The following is a 16,060-nucleotide window of genomic DNA, read 5'->3' on the forward strand; positions in this document are numbered from 1 at the left end:
CGTCCGACGCGCGTAGTGCCTGCAGGCCCTCACGGCCGCCCCTGACAGAGAGCAGTGTTGCCACGGGCCTGCTGAGGGGGGCTGCCTCGGGGCGCTGACTGCTGCAGGGAAGCCCCGATCACCTCGGGCTGAAACGCTGGGCGGGAGGGGTCTGTGCCCGCCGCCTACGATGAATTGAGACGAGGATGCGCCGGGGGCCGCAGCGCGTCTGTGGCCAGAGGTCTTAGCTGCGCACTTCCTGGGCCTGGTGGCCGGAGGCGTGGGCATTCAGGGGGTCTTGGAAACACGCTTTAGGGGCAGATTGTGAGGGCCTCAGAACGTGGGGGGCTGGGACGACGGGGAGGGGCGCTCATGGATGCACGTAAGACAAGCAGACCCGCGGTGGGGGACTCAGGTCGCAGATGCGGAGTCTGGCTTCCCAGGGGTCCAGCGAGGCCTCTCCGCCCGTCTGGGACCACGTGTCAGAGCAGCCTTGTCTGCTGGGCGGGCCAGGCCTCACTGTCCCAAGTCTCTGCCGGGCTGTGCCCCCCACGGGGCGGCCGGGGGCTAAGGGTGCTGCCTTCTGCATTGCCCACCCTGCGTGCACGGCCCTCGGCCCCTGCTCTGGGCGTGTGCTTGGGGCCCGGTTCTGAGGCTATTAGTGGGCCGAATGGTGGTCCCAAAAGATGTGTCCTTGCCCTGACCCCTGGTACCTGTGATGGGACCTTACCGGGAAAAGGGTCTTTGCAGGTGTGATTAAGGGTCTGGAGATGAGGTCATCCTGGGTTACCCGAGGGCCCTGAATCCAAGACACGTGTCCTTAAGAGACACAGAGGGGAAGAGACAGGCCCCCAGAAGAGAGGCCACGTGAAGACGGGGGCAGAGGCTGGAGGGACGCGGCCATGAGCCCAGGACCGCCTGGAGCCTCAGAAGCTGGGTGAGGCCGGAAGGACCCTCCCCCAGAGCCTCCGGAGGGCGCGGCTGGCGACACCTCGCCATCACACTTCCAGCCCCAGAGCCGGGAGCGGACGTTTCTGAGTTAAGCCACTGGCTCGTGGTTCCGGGTCACAGCAGCTGCAGGACCCTCACACGGGCTCTTAGTGGTGCCAACGGGGGCCAGGTGGGTTTGCCTGAAGGTGTCTCGAGCTCCCTGGGCCCTGGGGAGGGGGTGGGTGCAGAGGAGACGAGGCACAACGCCCGCGCCTGCCTCGCCAGACTTTTGAGGGCGTCCCCGTCGTGTGGCATCGTCGTGGCCGCCATCCGGGGGTCTTGCATGTGCTGCTGCTCTGGGCACCTGGTTTGGCCTGGGGGCAGCACCACCGTCTGCATCTACAGAGCTGGAGGGGGAGCCGGGGGCAGCAGGCTCCAGCCTGGACCCGCAGCCCGTCCTGGAGTGCCCACCCTGCAGCCCAGGAGCCCTGCACGTCCTCCCCGAGAACCACGGACCCACCTTCTCTAGGGCTCACAGGGCTTCCTGAGGTGGCCCCAGTGTTACCCCAAAACTGGGTCCGCCTCTTGGTGGGTGTTGAGCCAAAAGGCACAACCAAGCCAGAGAGCGGGAGAGGAAGGATGTGTTACTACTTGCGGCAAGTAAGGAGAACGCCCGGGATCTTCCCCAAAGCAGCGTCTCCCCGAAAAGCAAGATTGGGGAAGGTTTAAGTGAACGGTACACGCATATCCAGGAAGGGGCTTGAGCAGAGGAGAGGTCAGCACAGAATTGGGGCAGGTGGACGGAGTCCGAGCTTTAGGTGACTGCAGTCGGGAGGGTCAGCGTCATGACTGTGTCCTCCCCCCGGGCGGGGGCCTTAGTTCCTGCAGGACCACTCAGAGACCGGAGCAGATTGTGGCGTACGTCCCTCGAGGAGCAACTAGGGATGAACTGAACTGTCGTTTCCTGAACTCTTGTTCTTGACTGCTTTTCCTTTGTTCCTACGTTCCTTCACTTCCCTAAAGATCACTGATTACCGAGACCTGCCCAAGGGCAGGCACTGTGGCCAGGCTTCAGTGACAAAGTGGCTTAGGCCAAAAAATGGCTTCTCTGATGTCAAGGAAGCCGTGCCTGGTTCTCTGTCTTCAGGGACCCCCACACTGTCTGCTTACACCGGGAGGAGGGGGCTGGGCCCTGCTCCCAAGCGGCCCTGGAACCAGTGGGAGGGGATCGTTGTGTCCTGGAGCCGGTGGGCTGGACGGTGAGAGAGCGAGACTGAGGGGTGACCCGAGGATCTCACAGAGGCTGCGACCTGGCGAGTGGCGGGGTGCCCTTCAGCCTCGCCACCCCCAGTGCCACTCGGTGATCGACAGCCTTCAAAGCAGCCCTGCAGGAGGGACCCCCACCAACTCCCCGTGACCAAAGCCCCCCCCCCACGCAGACCCTTGTTCAGACCCAGGGGTCCATCCCCAGCACCTCGGCTGAGCGCCCCTCATGGTGTCCACGGGGACATGGCACCGAGCACAGGCCGTGAGCGTTCTCACATCAGCTGCTGCGTTTGCAGGGACAAAGTTGTCCCCTTGAATTCAGCGGGGCCATGTCCATCCCTGGGCCGCCTGTGTCCTGTCACCGCGGGCCCTCCTGTCACCGCGGTAACCGCGGGCTGCGTGAAGTTGGCTCACATTTGGCAACAGACTCGCTTTGCCTGGAAGCTGGTCATGACCCAGAACCTGTGGGGCGAGTGTCTAACCCGCTCGCTGCTGGGGCAGCACGGGGGCGGCTCCAGGGTTGCCAGTGATGATGTCAGGAGCAGACGGGACGACGGTCCTGGGGATGCGGGCGGCGCCTGCCCCAGGCTGAGGCCACCGCAGCGGCCTCGGGTGCGGAGCGCATGCGTGTGAGGAGCTGGGGAAGGACCCGCAGGGGCCGTCTGCCCAAGCGGGGAGGTGGTGCATGGGTGGCCGGAAGGCCCTCGAATCGGTGCAACCCCCCAGAGGGAGCGGCCCCGCCGCCAGCAGCTTCCAGTCCTCGGAGGGGCCCTGCGTTGTCCAGGTAAAGCCTGGTTGACCCCGGGGGGCACCTTCACTGGCTTCAGAGGCCGGGAGGGTGTGGGGCCCGGCAGAAGCCACTGAAGGCCCGAGGGGGCCGGGCAGGACTGGGTGACCCGAGCACAGGGGCTGAGGGTGGCAGGAGGACCTCGGGCTGGCTGAGGCCCCAGAGCCGCCCAGCACCGTGGGGTTGCCCCGTGGAGAACAGTGCCGTGGCTTCTCCCCGGAGCGGCGTCTGCCCGGCCTCGTAAGCTTCAACCTGGTGATTATCCCCAGCCTGAAGGCAGGTCGCGAAGTGGGGGTGGGAAACGTCCCTGGTCTCGGAAACGGGGCCGGGGGGATGGATTGCCTACCGTGTGCGGGGCGCTGATCTGGCTGCCGGGGGCACGGCTCAGATGTCGGTGCCCGGCCCTCTCCCCGCTCCGTCCTGACTGTGGGTCCCAATGGTGCTCTGGAGTGAGAAGGGGGCCTCGGCTGCAAGGGCCACTTCCAGGATGATGTGCCCTAGGCTGCCGAGTGCAAAGGCCCTGGGGCAGTGCCGGCTCCAGGACAGGGCTTCGGATCTGAGTGAAGACCTCCTGCTGAGCTTGCGGGATGAGGGGGTCGGCCCCGCCAATCACTTGTTTGGCAGAAAATCCCAGGCGGGCGAGGGGGGAGAGCGTCCCAGCCAAGAGCGGGACAGGTGCCCTGACAGGGGCCGTGGCCCAGGGAGGCCGAGGGGGCTAGAAGGGGGCGTCCCACGAGGTTGATGAGGGGAGCGCTGACCCTCTGTGGTTGGTCCTGAGCTGGCAGGAGACAACGCTGACTGGTCCTGACCATCGGGGCCCATCGCTGCTGAGGCTGCGGTGTGGCTTCTGGGCTGGCGGCTGCAGAGGCTGTGAGCCGAGGAACCGTGGTCACCTGTGGTCTGGCTGCTGTGCACTCGGTGTCTCCGGGGCAGGTGACGGGGCTGCGTGCGGAGCGGGACTCGAATGTTTCGGTTGTTGGCACGTTTTTAGGTTTCCAGCGGGGAACACGTGGCCCCGCCTGTGTGGGGTGGACAGCCCTGCAGTAGAGGTAGAGTGAGCTCAAGGGGGGACCCAGGGGAGATGGAACCTCGTGATGACCAGGGGAGAGTTGCCAGCCGGGCGGTGGGGCTCACCGAGAGGCACTTAGTCCAGAGCAAAGTCCCTGCAGCTGCAGGCACCCGGGTGTGACTTGAAGGGTGAGGCCTGGGCCTGGGGACGCGGGTATCAGCCTCCGCGGCAGACCCGCCAAACAGCAACGGGAGGGAGCCAGGCTGGCCGCCAGCTTGGAGAATTCGCACCCACCGACCCGTGAGCTGGCCAGGAGGCCCATGTCGACCGCTTTCTCTTTCACTCTCTGGGCCTTGATCGCCTCTCTCCCAGGTCCCTGGCCTCCTTGCGATTGGAGGGTGCGATTCTGTTCCGAGGAAAAGTCCCCACGGATGCTGAGTCATGAGTCACCCGTGGCGTAAGCGGCAGAGCAGCTCAGTCCCCAGACAGGCCCCTGGGAGGGTGTGAGGAGCTGCTTTACCCAGCCGGACGCGGTCACAGCCCCGGCCACAGCTGCGGTCACGGCCGCGGTCATGGCCACGGCCACGGTCACGGCCGCGGTCACAGCCACACAGCCAGGCCCTCGGCGTCTCGGGGAGGCCTGTGGGTCTGGAGAGGGATTCTTCCTTTTCCCCTGCGGGTTCGTCGAGGTGGTGGAAACACACCCCAGACACAGGTGCTCTTTGCCCTCGTCCTCCCTCCAGTCCTGGGGCTGGGCAGGGCGGGCACTGGAGGCCGTCCAGCTCTGCCGGTGCCCATTCTGTTGTCCAGACCCCACTGTTCCTGTCTCCAGTCCCCCCTCCCGGCCACCCCCGGCTCACCGCTGCCCCAGGGGTCCCACACCTGCCCCAGGGGCACAGCCCCACACCCTGATGTCCAGCTGTGACGCTTGGCCTGCCTTCCCCACCCCCTCAGGGACCCACTCATCTCCTGGCCCTGGGCAGCAGTGCGCGTCCAGCCGGGGCCAGGAGGGACGCCTGCGGTGAGCGGGAGACCAGGCCAGTGCTGGCACTCCTGTTGAGCACATTCACATTGTTGTGCAGCCATCACCACCATCCTCCCCAGAACTTTCTCATCTTCCTAAACCGATACTGTGCACCCGTTAAACACTAACTCCCCCTCCCCCTCCCCCTCCCCCGGCCCCTGGCCCCCACCATCCTTCTGTCTCCAGGAATCTGACTCCTCTGGGTCCCTTACGTGAGTGGAATCCTACAGGATTTGTCCTTTTGTGACTGGTGTATCTCACTGAGCATAATGTCCTCAGGGTCCATCCATGTTGGAGCCTGTGTCGGAATTTCCTTCCTTTTTAAGGCTGAATAACGTTCCATTGTATGAATGGACCACCTTGTGTTTATCCTTCATCTGCTGATGGACACTTGGGCTACTTCCCCCTCTTGGCTATTGTGAATATGCTGCTGTGAACATGGGTGGACATACATCTCCTCGAGACCCTGCTTTCAGTTCTTTGGGATCAGTACCCAGGAGTGGAATTGCTGGGCCACACGGTAGCTCTCTGTTTAATTTTTGGAGGAACCTCCATTCTGTTTTGCACAGCGGCTGCACCATTTCATGTTCCCTCCAGGAGTGTGCAAGGGCTCCCATTTCTCAACATCCTCGCCTGTTAGTCTGTTTGCTTGATAATAGCCACCCTAACGGGCGTTGAGGTTTTCTAACATGCTGGGAACGTGTGCTGCCCCAGATCAGGGAGCTGGGGCTGCCTGGGGACCAGCGCTGTGGTTGGCTCAGAGCAGCGGCACCCGCACGTTCGTCTGGCTCTGGCGGGCTGTCCCGAGAACAGCCGCGGTGCCCGGCCGAGCCGCTCTCCCTTGCTGCGCACGCGCACCTGAAGTGGGGGGAGGGGCGACTGCCTCCGCCTGCCTGTCACGTGGTCGCTGCCTCGCGGTCTGGACGTAGCTCGGCTCACCGGGGGTACCTGGGGAGGTGACTAGGGTGGCAGCCGAGCCCCCAGTCTCTGACTTCTTTGAGGCTCCACCAAAGAGGAAGCCTGACAGCCCAATCAGAAGCAGGAGCCTCTCCAGGAGGCCCTTCTAGCCTCCTGCCCGCCCCCGCTCTCTGGGGGATGCCACTGTGTAGACACTGGTCAGCGATGACCCCCGGCGCAGCTGGGACTTCCTGCCTGCGCTCTGCTCCCAGGAGGCACTTACTGGTCCGCCCCCGACCCCGCCCTCGCCCCGGCCCCGCCCCCCCTCCCGACCCCGACCCCCTCCCCGGCTGCAAGGTCCTGTTCCCTACAAAAGAGATGAAAATACGCCCCTAACTGCTGGACTCCTCTGGCCTAATAGTCCACCCAGGGGGCCTGCGGGCCAAGTCCTCAGGCCATTGGAGAATCTTCCACTCAGGTCTGAAGACCTCGAGGCCAAGGCCACCACACCTCAAGGGCAGGGCCAGCTTTGTCCATCTGCACCTCCACCCTCACCCGGGCAGGGCGGGCAGGCCCAGCCCCTGGCACGGGCACCGTTATGTTCAAGCTCCAGATACGCACAAATAATTCTTAGGGCGAGCAACGTGTGGGACACACGTACCAAAAAACCAGTATTGACCGGAAAACTGAATTTGACCGAGCACTGTGTGTTTACCGGCAACCCCCATCGGTACCCTGTGACCGTGGACGTCGTCCTAGAGTGATTCAGAGAGGGCTGCAGCCACCCCTGACCCCGCCTCCCCAGGAGACCCTCTGAGACCCGCAGGTTGGTCAGGCCCGGTGCGCAAGAGGCCCGGGTGCGCCCTGCGCGAGCGGACTCTCTGTTTCTCCCAGTGCGTGCAGCTCCTGCTCTCAAGCCCCGCCGGCGTCACAGCCAAATGCTCGGGGGCTCCTCCTCCCGATGCCAGACCCCGGGCCGGGGAGCCTGACGTGGGGCTGGGAGCTCTCACTCCTGTGGGAGCACCTCTGCGGCGTAATTATTCTCCAGTTTGCAGGTTCCCCTGCCCCGGGGTATGGGATCTGGTCATATCGCTAGTGCGCCCTTCCCGCCGTCTCGCTGGGTTTCTTCCTTACGTCCTTGGATGTGGAGTATCGTTTTGGGTAGACCCAGTCTTCTTTACTGACGTTGTTCAGCGGTCAGTTGTGATTTTGGTGTGCTCGTAGCTCGGGTCCTTCCGCTGCACCGTCTTGTCTCTGACCCTAGAGTGATTTTAGGACATGTGGTGCCCCCAGGCCCTGGCGGGAAGGAGGCTGGGACCTCGCGGGAGGGGCCTGAACGGGCGGAGGAGCCGCGCAGGGGAGGGGGCGTCGGGACAACCTCAGGGAGTGGGGAGATGCCCAAGGGGTAGTCCGGAGAGTGGACCGCGTCTCCGGGAAGAGAAGGGAAAGAGGAGAAATCAGGTCGGCGCAGCAGGCTGAGTGGACGGTGCTGGCACACCATTCGTCCCTAAATCTCCACCGTCGCTCTTGGGAAGCTGCGCCCAGGTGCCCGCCCGTGTGCCCAGGAGGCCTGGCTGCAGCTCGGGGCCGGAGTCCAGCCAGGGCTCGGCTCGGCTGCCATCCGCCCAGAGTGGACGTGGCGCTGAGGGTGGCGGCCCCAGGCGGCACCTGGTTACGGGCGAGGACGGCGAGGTGAGAGAGGGCAGGGACGGTCCCCGACCCGGAGCAGGAGCGGAGACCCTGGGCTGGCCGCCTCTGCTGTCCTCAGGGCCCAGGGTGACCACCGACGAGCGGGTTGGCCATCTGGGGCTGTGTGTGTCCCGAGGCTGGCAAGAGGGGTCGTGAGTTTCCAGAACCTTCCACGTGTGGAGCCGACACTGGCCTCCTCCTCAGCCCTGCAGCAGGGCTCCAGCGCTGAGGGCGGCGTCCAGGCCCCGGGCATGCAGGTGACCGTCGGGCGGGTAACGGGACAGCCGGTAAGGGTCGGGGAGGACCGCGTGGACAGGGGCTCCGAGTCACACCTGGTCCTGCTGCCCCAGCCTGTTTCCGTGGGAGCTGTCTTGTCCTTGGGTCTCCCTGGGCCGCTGTCCTCCATGCCAGGCCCTGCTGGTCACCCCTGGCTCCTCTCAGATCCTGCCAGGAGGCCGGGGGTCTGGGGAGGAGTTCCAGAAGGCCGCAGTCCCACCTCCCATCCTTACTTACTCCTGGGCCCTCCCCTTCCTGCCAACCCCCCAGCTCGTCTCAGGGTGTCTCCCCCCGCCACCCCGGCCCCCAGACCACCCTCCCTGGACAGATGCCTGCCAGGTCCCTGGCCCCCGCCATCTGGCTCCCTGGCCTGCACCCCTCAGACTGGCCTGGGGGTTCCCTTTGGTGAGAGGAAGCAGTGACCAGGGCCCTTCTGAGCTCCGCCTCCCCCATGCCAGGCTGGGCCGTGTCCCCTCCCGGCCCCCTCCCCTGTCGCCCCTGGTGGCCCTCGTCCTCTGCCTCCCCCCCTCCCCAGGCGGCCTGGAAGCCCAGGGTTCTCTACTGGTGCCCGTCCAGGTGTGTCTGAGGCTGCAGGTCTAGGGACAGGCGGAAGCCTCTCACCTTCTTCCTGCAGTCGACGCGAGGGCACCGGGCAGAAGTCTGGGCAGGTTTGGGGGGGTGGGAGCCCTGAGCCGAGCCCCTCCCTCCCTCACTTCCCGCCAACCTCCGCTATCCTGCCCCTTGAAGTTTCCCCTGACGCCACAGAGGTCCCTCGGACCGGCGCTCCCTGAGGAGGGGGCACCTCCTCGCGGCCAGCCTCCCCTGGGGGCCCCGCGGGTCTCCTGGCGGGAGCAAGTGCCGTGGCCTCTGGAGGGTTCCGGAGCTGCCAAAGCTGGCCACCTTGATGGGGCAGCAGAAGGTCACCAGACTAGACGTGTGTAGACCAAACAGGTGCAATTTTCGGTGATTTTCACCCTATTTTCTGAACCACATCCAGAAATAAAGTCATGGAAGTAACATCAAAGGCTTCCTGGGCTTTTTAACTTTCCTCTTCAGGGGAAAATAGCATCGGGTGCCCTGGACTGCCCTGGCGTGGACGTCCCTCCCACGTGGGCTGACCCGCCTGCAGGCTCGCGGCCCAGGAGTCGGGTGACAGGGAGCAGCACAGATTCCCAGCCTCTGACGACAGCCAGACGTCTTTTCCTTCTGAATCACCTGGTTTCGGGGCAGAGGAATAATGCAGCGCCGTGGAAGCGGGGCTGTCTGGCATTTGTGAATGTAATCCCAGCCGGGATCTTTTATTTCCTTCCAATTTAATCATGTCACTTACACCCCACCAGAGTCAGGCTGTAACTTTCCCCCAAGACAATGACTCCTGGGTGCTCTCATGTTTATTCCGTGGCAGTTTTGGAGGCCCTGGCCCGGCCCTGGATCGAGGCCAGTGGCGTTTGGGGTGGAGGCGGCCAATGCCGGCGGGCACCTGGAGGCCACCCCCTCCCCACCGCTGGGGACCTTGGAGGTGAATCCACAATGTCTTCTTACCATCCGTATCAAATTCTTAAAACTACTGCAACAAATGATACAAACTGGTAGCGTAAAGCAATACAAATGTGCCCTCGAGCAGTCTGGAAGCTACGAGTCCTAAATCAAGGTGTGCGCTCCCTCCGGAGGCTCTGGGAGGACCTTTCCCGCCTGGTCCAGCTCCCAGGGCTCCAGGTGTCTCTGGCTTGTGGCTGCATCTCTCTGCCCTCTGCCTCTGTTGACGCTTGACCTCCTGCCCTGTACCTCTCCTCTGGTGTCTTCACATCTCTCTTACAGCCACCAGTTGTGCTGAATTAGGGCCACCCTAACCCCTACCACCTAACCTTAACTCACTTGCCTCTTCAATGACCCTATTCCCAATACGGCCAAGTTCACAGATGTTGGGTGTTAGGGCATCAGCGCATCTTTGGGTGACCCAGTTGGACCCACCACACTGCCTTTGTCATTTTCGCAGGCTCTGCCGTGCTGACCACCTTTCCTCACACGTTTTGCTAGGCTGTATTTTCATTATCATTTAATTCAAAATATTATCTGCTTCAACTGTGGCTTCTTCTCCAGCACATGGGTTTCTTGGAATGAGTTGCTGAGCTGCAGGCACCTGGGGGTCCCCATTACTTCTCAGGCTGATTTTCTGCACGTGTCTCTGGGGTCCAAGATGCGGCTCTATTATTTCACTCTTTGAAATCAGTTGAGATTTGCTCTATGGTGCAGACCATGATCCGTTTTGCTTACTATTTTAGTGAATTTGGGGAGAATGGGGGTCTGCGGTTGGTGGGTGCGTGTTCTGGAATCTGTCAGTTAGGTCAGTCTTGTTACCTGCGTGGTTCAAATCTTTATCTCTACAGCTTTGGGAGTTTTTTTGGTCCACTTGTCCCATCGTTAGAGAGGCATCTCAGGCTCTCTGTCGGAGTGAAGTGTCTCCTCGTTTCCTCTGTCACCCTGTCGTGTGGGGCTCTGTCACGAGTGCAGGGGTCGGGGGCTCCCCTCCCAGTGGGTCTCCCTCCACCGCCTTCTTTGGTGTCAAGTATGTATTTTTTACTCCTGTGCTGTCTCCCGTTAGCTGGTCAGTCACACGTCCTCCTGTTCTTGGTGGTGTTGCTTGTTCGGGGAAATTAGCAATTTCCACACAGCCCAGGAACCCAGGACTCCCCCCACCTCTTGGGCGCCATTGCTTGTGTTTAACCCACCGATGTATTTAAGGTTTTGCGCGTTTAAACACTGACCCCATGGCCGTTGGCTGGCTTCTGCGGTCCACGTTCTGGCCCATTTCCCTATGTCCTTAGGCTTCGGTTATTCTGTGTTTTCTGTGCTTCTGTTGAGAACCTTATTCTAGCTGCCTTCAGCTTGGGAAGAACTTTCTGAGGTTTTGCTTGTCTGGAGATGTCTTTATTTCGCCTTCCTTTTTTCAAATTGAAGTATAGTTGATTTACAATGTTGTGTTAGTTTCAGGTGTACAGCTCACCCACATGTGAACACACACACACACACATATATATTTTCTTTTTCAGATTCTTTTCCCTTGTGGGTTATTACAAAATACTGAGTATAGTTCTCTGTGCTATACAGTAGGTCTTTGTCGTTTATCTATTTGATATATAGTAGTGAGTACATGTTAAATCCCAAACTCCTAATTTATCCCTCTCCCCGCTTCCCCTTTGGTAACCATAAGTTTGTTTTCTATGTCTGGGGGTCTGTTTCTGCTTTGTAAATAAGTTCATTTGTATCTTTTTTTTTAGATTCCACATATAAGCAATATCATATGATATTTTTCTTTCTCTGACTTACTTCAGTTAGTATGACAATCTCTAGGTCCATCCATGTTGCTGCAAATGGCATTATTTCACTCTTTTTTATGGCTGAGTAGTATTCCATTGTGTATATGTGCCACATCTCCTTTATCCACTCCTCTGTCAATGGACACTTAGGCTGCTTCCATGTCCTGGCCATTGTAATTAGTGCTGCAGTGAACATTGGGGTGCAGGCATCTTTCCTTCTCAACTACTGCATTTGCTGGCGTGGGCACCTGGCAGGCAGCTGCTTTCCCTGGGCACCTTAAACACTCTTCCTGTCCCCTCTGGCCTCGTCCCTCCTCTGACTGCCTCCCAAGCTGAAGTTGCACGTCTTTTCTGGTTCTGCTTTTTTGACGTGCATCCCCTTTCCCCTCGGGAGCCAAGTGTAGCTGTCAGACGGTCTCATCCCTGATGTTATTTTTCCTCTGTGCTCAGCACTCCTTTGTATCACACAGTTTGGCCCCTGGACTTTGTCTCTGGGAGGATCGTGCTCTTGCATTGGGCACAGGTTGACTTGGCGGATTCTGAGTGACCTTGGCCTTCAGTGGCAATCAGAGCTTATTTTAAAAACGTATTTTTAACTCATTGCCCTGAGAAAATAGAAATTAGTGGCTTGCAGCATTTACAAACAAAAAGCTGTTCTCTGTAAATGCAGGATGTAAGTTATTCTTACTAGCGCAGCCCTCTCTGCTCTCACGTGATTCAAGCCAAATATTTAAGGTTTAAATGAGGTAAACTGAGAGATAGTTATCTAACTCAGAAACTGTTAACCAAACATACTTGCCTTCTGCATGTCCTGGCTACTGTAAATAGAGCTGCAATGAACATTGTGGTACATGACTCTTTTTGAATTATGGTTTTCTCAGGGTATAGGCCCAGTAGTAGGATTACTGGGTCATATGGTAATTCTATTTTTAGTTTTTTGAGGAACCTCCATACTGTTCTCCATAGTGGCTGTATCAATTTACATTCCCATCGACAGTGCAAGAGGGTTCCCTTTTCTCCACACCCTCTCCAGCATTTGTTTGTAGATTTTTTGATGATGGCCATTCTGACCAGCATGAGGTGATCCCTCATTGTAGTTTTGATTTGCATTTCTCTAGTAATTAGTGATGTTGAGCATCTTTTCATGTGCCTCTTGACCTTCTGTATGTCTTCCTTGGTGAAATGTCTATTTAGGTCTTCCGCCCATTTTTTAACTGGATTGTTTGTTTTTTTGGTATTGAGCTCCATGAGCTGTTTGTATATTTTGGAGATTAATCCTATGTCTGTTGTTTCATTTGCAAATATTTTCTCCCATTCTGAGGGTTGTCTTTTTGTCTTGTTTATGGTTTCCTTTGCTGTCCATCGACAGATGAATGGATAAAGAAGATGTGGCACATATATACAATGGAATATTACTCAGCCATAAAGAGAAACTAAATTGAGTTATTTGTAGTGAGGTGGATGGACCTAGAGACTGTCAATAGAGAGTGAAGTAAGTCAGAAAGAGAAAAACAAATACTGTATGCTAACACATATATATGGAATCTAAAGAAAAAAAAAATGGACTGATGAACCTAGTTGCAGGGCAGGAATAAACAGGTAGACATAGACAATGGACTTGAAGACAGGGGGTGGGAGGGGAAGCAGGGGCGAAGTGAGAGTAGCATTGACATATGTACACTACCGCATGTAAAATGGATAGCTAGTGGGAAGCAGCCGCATAGCACAGGGAGATCAGCTCGGTGCTTTGTGACCACCTAGAGGGGTGGGATAGGGAGGGTGGGAAGGAGACGCAAGAGGGAGGGGATATGGGGACATGTGTATGCATATGGCCGATTTGCTTTGTTGTGCAACAGAAACTAACACAGTACTGTGAAGCAATTATACTCCAACAAAGATCTATTAAAAAAAAAAAAAGACACACTTCCCTTCTCTCTCTCTCTCCATGGAGCAGAAGAAAGCCAAGAAAAGGAGGTGGGTTTGGTTCAGTTTGCCAAGCGGATTTGAAGTTTAAAGCCTGGGGTGGCGGCTCAGCCTGCTTGGGAAACGTTTGGCAGAACCGGCTGCAGCCAGGTCTGTCTGTCCGCGGCCCCCAGACACGCACATGCGCGTCCCTCAGAGGCTCCTGTGCGGAGGTCTCAGCCCAGAGCCATGCGGGGGCCCCAGCCTGTGGGCGGCAGGTCCTCTCCCTGGGCCTCAGGACCGTTGGTGTGACCTTGGGACAGGTCCCGGTCACTTTATCTGTGCTGTGGGTAATAATAGGATAGAAATCACTGCCCTGGGCGCTGGAGGGTGACCTGCTTATCTCTGGCCTTCAGCAGCTGTTTAATTTAAAAGATTGTAAAGTATTTTTGTCTCAGTGAGTCTGGCGCATGCCACCAAATGTGGCAGGTCCAGGGAAGCACCCAGCAGAGGGTCAGCCCCTTCCCCTCCAGCCAAGGAGATGCCGCCTGTCTCCTCCCGGGGCCGGGGCGGTGATTCCTTACACAAAGGGGAACATAATTCAGATGCTCGTGTTTCTTACTTAGATACATACCCCGGACAGTGTTCCCCACTACTCTATGCAGGGGAAAGCATGCACTAAAGCAGATAGTCAAGAGGTGGAAGCAACCCAGGTGTCCATCGATGGATGATGGACAAACACAATGTGGTCCATTCAGACCATGGACTACGCTTCCGCCTTCAGAGGAAGGACATTCAGACGCAAGCTGCAATGGGAAGAACCATGAGGGCTCTGCTGAGCTGGCTGGGAAGGGACGGGCACCGTGCCTATCCCCTGTGTAAGGACCAGGGGGAATCAGGTCCAGAGAGACGGAGACCAGGGTGGTGGGTCCCTGGGGCCGGGGAGGGGGCGGGGAGCTAGGGTTTAATGAGTTTCGGTTTTGCAAGATGATGAAAAAGTCCCAGAGATGGAGGCGGTGATGGCCGCACACCCACGTGGTGAAAGGTGGAACCGAGGCACAGAGCTTATGTGAGTGAGCACGGATCTGAATCTGGCAGAGTGTTTGTGCGGGCCCCACCCGCTAGGAATGGGGGGCTTTTGTGGAGACAACGGGGCGACTTGATGGGCCTCAGCCTGGGTGTGGCTCCTTGGGGAGCCCCCTCTCCGGGACGGTGGCTCTGTGTGACGGGGGCTCTCGCGCTTGCTGCTCTGACTCTGGCTGGGCTTCTGTTTGACGTTTAGGCCACCAGGGCACCAGAGTGACCCCACGTAGTGGCCTCCTGGATTAATTATGGTTGCCAGTGTGAGTGTTCCTGATGCCACTGGGCTGTCACTCAATTACAGTTAAAATGGTTAACTTTATGTTATGGGTATTTTAGCGCAATTAAACAAAATTCATTTTTTTGGAAAGGGAAAGAAAAGCTGAAAGGAGTAGACGGTTTGATGCGTTTCTGGGCCTGCTGTTAAAGGCAGGCCTGGCAGCAGCCGTGGCCTGGGCCACAGCCCGAGGTCCCCGTTGACCTAGGGTGACGCTTGGCGGGTTCGAGGCTGCACCCCAAAACCTCAGCTGGTCCTTACCAGGCCTGCGAGGGGGTCAGAGGTGGACGCTGTGTCTGCCCGGTGACGGACTCCAGGCTGACCCAGTGACCCAGTGGCCCTCCCCCATGGGGGCTCGGGGAGAGGGGAGCCACGTGGCTGCCGTTCCTGAGAGACAGAGTAGGGACGCTGGGACCAGAGGAGCCAGGACGGCGCAGCCCCACCCCGGCCACAGGGCTGTAGTGCCCGACGCTCAGCCTTCCTGAGACCCCTCAGGAGCTTGTAGGAGTGGGGCGCGAGGCGGGGGCCCCGCCCAGGACTGCCGCGGGGACCCAGAGGGTGTCCCCCGCTGAGCACGGTGAGCCCAGAAAGGGTGGGAAATAACAGAGGCTGCGGATGGGCTGGGGTGGCAGGGGTCTCACCTCTGAGACAGCACCTGGCCTGCTTCCTGGCCCACCAGGCAGGGAAGTCCCCTGAGGAGGCTTAGAGGCCCTACTCAGCTGCCCTGGGGTTGGGAGTCTGGGGCACAGACCCCCCAGGTGACCAGCGACATGCCTCGAGCAGACGCTGGCCAGAGGAAGGCAGACGTCCTCCCAGCCCGCGTCTTCCATCTTCCCCGTCCACACAGCACTCAGCGCAGCCGGCGGCCTCCTGTGCAGCCCCCATGCCACAGCCCGTCCGGGGAGATGCCTGCAGTCTGCTCCCCTCGGGCCTGGGCCCCAAGCTGGCACCACAGGGCCTCCCCACGCCGCTGCCCCCTCCATCCGCCTGCTGCCCGGGGCCTCCTTCCCCCAGGGACCACTCCTCGTGCCCTGTGCTTGGTCCACCTCCGTCCTCCAGCCTGGGGACTCGCCTCCCAGACCAGATGGACCTGCTGGTTCACGCTGTGTGTCCAGCCTCGGCTGCAGTGCTGGGGGATGGAGCGTTGAGCTGATGAGGGAACTGGTCAGTGAAGGAGCCCACGCTTCCCCCAGAGCCTTGTGACCCCCACCCTCTCACGGCCCCCGTCAGGGACACCACTGCCCCGGCCCCTCCCAGGCTGCGTGCGCACGTAGCTGTCCTTCCCTAGGAGAGCTTGCACTGGCTCCCGAGGACACCCGTGGATGTGCGGCAGGGTTCACCCCTCGGGGCCAGGCGAGGTCCCGACGACAGCGGGCTCGCGTCCAGGAAAGGCACAGCCCCGTCCCAGCCCCCATAGGCTGTGTGACATCTAGCAAGTCACACAGCCTCTCTGGGCCCCACAGAACGAGTGTCTTTATTGTGCCCGCGGTTGGTTGCCTTTTTTCTTTCTCCGTGATTAGTTGAGGTCACCCGCACGAAGACTCAGAGCAGCCCCTGACTCAACGAGTATCAGGGAGAAGCCCTGCTGGGGGCTTGTGGGCCCTTGGGGCCTGGACGCCGGCCTCCA

The 16,060-nt window shown here is 59.5% G+C and overlaps 1 protein-coding gene across 1 annotated transcript in view; it reads left to right on the forward strand.

Annotated features, from left to right (window-relative positions):
• Window positions 1–16,060, forward strand: part of SLC12A7 (solute carrier family 12 member 7) — a 70,763-nt gene that overhangs the window by 989 nt on the left and 53,714 nt on the right. The window lies entirely within an intron of this gene.

The sequence above is a fragment of the Balaenoptera physalus genome, assembly GCF_965194825.1.
Source record: "Balaenoptera physalus genome assembly, chromosome: 3".
Taxonomy (NCBI): Eukaryota; Metazoa; Chordata; class Mammalia; order Artiodactyla; family Balaenopteridae; genus Balaenoptera; species Balaenoptera physalus.